Source organism: Myotis davidii, unplaced genomic scaffold (genome assembly GCF_000327345.1).
Source record: "Myotis davidii unplaced genomic scaffold, ASM32734v1 scaffold1179, whole genome shotgun sequence".
Taxonomy (NCBI): Eukaryota; Metazoa; Chordata; class Mammalia; order Chiroptera; family Vespertilionidae; genus Myotis; species Myotis davidii.
In genome coordinates this window covers 68,991-72,809 of record NW_006289826.1, presented here as the reverse complement: position 1 = coordinate 72,809, position 3,819 = coordinate 68,991, and the positions used below count along the sequence as shown (strand labels likewise).

Here is a 3,819-nt window from a genome sequence, read left to right as displayed (position 1 = left end):
CTCTCCTCCCTCCACTCCACCTCCCTCACGGTCCTCCACGCGGGACTGAGCTGCAGGACGGGACAGGCGCCCTCCCCAGGCTGTGGTGTGTGTGTGTGAGGAGGCGGTGAGGGCCTGGGGTCTGAACTCACCTCAGCCCGTCTCCTCAGCGGGGGCGCCGCCATTGCCCTCTGTGGGCTGAGACGGGCGGGAGTAGAAGCCGCTGCAGGAATGGCGGCCCCGTCCCGGCCCTGGCGTGGGTTCGGGTGCCGACTCGGAGTTTCAATCCGAAGTGTGAGCTGTGACACCACTGGAGGCTCCCACCATTGGCTGTGAGGCGGGAGCACCACCCTCCGGCCTTCTCCACGAGACTCTGAGCCCAAGAACTCCCGACCGCCTGAGACAAGAACTTGAAAAATCAAAAGCCGCCAAGAGGACTACCGGTCCCGCCCTACAGAAGCGGCCGAACGGAAATGCCTTCTCTGAGCCCCCATTGGCTCAGCCTGGTGACATTCCATGCTTGGCCTTGTGGGTAATGTAGTTTCTCCGCTCCAAGGCCAGGGTGCCGTATTTCTCAGCTGACTAAAGGACTGGATCTAGGCGCAAATAGCCCAAGAACACACCAAGTACACTAAGGTTCCTCTAGCGCCTTCAGTGGAGGTGATGGAGGGGCAAGTTTGTTTCTCCAGCATCTGCGGGGCTGGTTTTGCATATCTTTCTTCAGGACCTGCTCTTTCTGAATGGCAGGCATTGTTTCTTCATTCATGACGTTTGGCATGTGTCTCCTTCAGCCCAAATGTAGCTGGGGGAGGTTGCTCAAGTCTCTAACTGCCTTAACCTGCCTCCACTGAATCCATTATACAAAGTTTATGTCACAAAACAGACACTCATACTTAAGAGCATCTGCTTCTGATGCCACTAGAATTGTCAGCTCTGCCTGGGCTGCAGTGTGGATAAGATGTCCAGGAGACATGTGAAAAAAACGCTCAAAGTGACTGATCATCAGAGAGATGCAAATTAAAGCAACAATTAGAGACCACTTCCCAACTGTCAGAATGGCGGCCATCAACAAATCAACAAATGACAAGGGCTGGCAAGGATGTGGAAAAAAGAGAACCCTAGTACACTGCTGGAGGGAATGCAGACTAGTGGAGCCATTATAGAAAATCAGTATGGAGTTTTCGCAAAATTTAATATGGAACTGCCATTCAACCCAGTGATTCCACTTCTAAGAATAAATCCTAAGAAACGTGAAACAATCAGATAGAATATATGCAACTGTATGTTCATAGAAGCACAATTTACAATAGCAAAGATCTGCAAACAGCTCCAGTGCCCATCAGATTAGATTAAAAAAACCTTTGGTACATTTATACCATGGAATACTATGCAGTGGTAAAAAAGAAGAATCTCTTACCCTTTCAGACAGCATGCAGGCACTTGGAGAGCATCATGCTAAGTAAGTCAGTCAGAGAACGACAAGTATCACTTGATCTCACTCATATGTGGAATCTAATAAAATAAACCGATGAATGAAGTGAATGCGGAGACACGGAAGCAAGGAACTGAGTGCAGAATCTAAAAGGGAAGTCAGGGAGGGTAAAAAAGAAAAACATCCGTGGATGAGGATTACACACACACACACACACACACACACACACACACACACAGAGTCAACTGAGTCTTGCACATTTTTTTTCTGTTCTCTGAAAGCAACGGAAAGCTCTAGCTTTCTGTGTTCTGAGTCTGCTCTAAATTTGTGTTTATAAATCTGTCTTCAGTCAGCTGGGTGCCTGGAAATGCTGATAACCCTCCACGTAACTTTCTCCTGCTTCAAATGAGTCAATTGCATTTGGTGTTGTTGTAATAAATGTCCAAACCTGTGAGGATTTTTCTAAGTTTATGTGACCCAATCCGGCGACAATTTCCAGGAAGTAAAATAAGAACACATTGAGTAATGCTTAGGAGAATGGTAGTTTTGCACCTGTTTTATACATTATACTCAAAGGAGGAGACATAAGGGGATTACATGACATTCACAGGTGATAAATTAGGGGGGTGGGCTGAGGAGGGAAATCTCTGGGATTGGATAAAAAGTAAAAAAAAAAAAAAAAATAGACACAGCCCTAACCGGTTTGGCTCAGTGATGGAGCGTCCAGCCTGTGGATTGAAGGGTCCAAGTTAGGGTTTTACAAAATGCTGGCACGCCGAGCTCAAAAGGTTCGCCATCACTGAGTTAGAACCTGTGGGTTGAGTAGAAAATGCAATGAATGGTTTCCTTCCTCTGGGACCCATTGCTGATGTCCTCCTGAACACAATGCTCCCAATATTGCGGATGTCTTTTTATTTGGTCTCTTAGAAGTAGTCACTCTTCAGGTCAATAAAGCCTTTGGTTCTAAATGTGGTTAGGTATTTGTAAGGACAAGAAAAAGGTCTCCCTGTTTCTTTTCTGTGGCCTTCCACAATTTATGAAAAGCACCTGCTAATTAAACTCCAAGATTGTTGGCTCTTCTAATTCAAATACCTGCTCTGTTCAAACTGCAGAACAAGATAAGCTACTGTCAAGGCTACATTCTTGTATGCCCCTCCTCCCTGCTGTTGTCACACCTCAGGGATAATTTGCATCAAGGTGTCTCTAGTTAGTAGAAAGTTTCTTCCCCGCCACCCCTTCAAACAAGCCTCTTTTGAACTCTTCATAATTTTTGCTCTAAGCATATTTTACACTCTTGGGAAAAATAGTAAGGCATTTTCCAGACTCTCTCCTGGAAAGCAAAGAAACAGTACCTTTAAAAGTCAGCCCCTCATATCTACGCACCTTCAGCTCAGCCCAAGGCCCCTCCATTCTTTGTCCCTTAGCAACAGGCACTTCTGGAAAGCAGAAGCCACCCTTTCTTCCTTGCCCTGTAGTGACTAGCAATACAGGCCCCTTCCTCTCTTGGAAAGTAAAATAAACTTCCTCTCTGCATCTCTTCTTTTAGGTGTGAATTCTTCCACAGCCCACATCTCGGCACAAACCCTAACAGAATTCCTTTATTCTTTGGAGTTCAATGGAAGAAAGTGAGGGAAATGATACTGTAGAAGCAAAATAATATTTCCTTCTTTTCTAGGTTCTTTGGATGGCCTAATAATTAAATAGATAAAATATAGATTAACAGGGGGAAAACAACCAAAAAGTTATTAACCTGTATACTTTACATGGAAACAACTCGAAAAATGGAGTAACTGACCAAAATGGCAAATACCTTCACCTCAAAAGCCACCTTCACCTACGGTAAAAAATGTGTGTGGAGCCAAAACCTGTTTGGCTCGGTGGATGGAGTGTTGGCCTGCGGACTGAAGGGTGGGTCCCAGGTTCAATTCCGGTCAAAGGCATGTGGTTTGGTTGCAGGCACATGCCTAGTGGGAAGTGTGCAGGAGGCAGCTGGTCGGTGTTTCTCTCTCATTGATGTTTCTAGCTCTCTATCCCTCTCCCTTCCTCTCTGTAAAAAAATCAATAAAAATATATTAAAAAAAAATGTGTGTGGAGAGTCAGTTAGGGTGTATTGTCAGGTAAAGCACCGTAAGCACCTCAGTTGTGGCCCCGTGTGCTATGCACTGCGGTGAGGGCCTGTATTCATAAGGACTTTGTCAACCCAAGCTCCATGGTGCACACACAGGAGACTGGGAAGGAGGATGTGAACCCAGAACATGATCCGGGCTGCAGGGAAAACATGGTGAGAGCCATTGTCTCATTCAGCCAGTAGGGATATACAGGAGAGAATCACATGGGCAGTGGGTCCTATGCATGAATAAGAGGTGAGCACCCATCCAATGAGACCAGGATCATGTAGGACTCCAGCA

The 3,819-nt window shown here is 46.1% G+C and overlaps 1 long non-coding RNA gene across 1 annotated transcript in view; it reads right to left on the bottom strand.

The window, feature by feature from the left end:
- The window catches only part of LOC107182906, a 7,141-nt gene extending 6,551 nt beyond the window's left edge, over nucleotides 1–590 (bottom strand). Inside the window, exon 1 of the long non-coding RNA XR_001513663.1 lies at nucleotides 132–590. This is a non-coding gene — a long non-coding RNA (uncharacterized LOC107182906). The remainder of the gene's footprint in view (nucleotides 1–131) is intronic.
- Nucleotides 591–3,819: the final 3,229 nt, after the last annotated feature.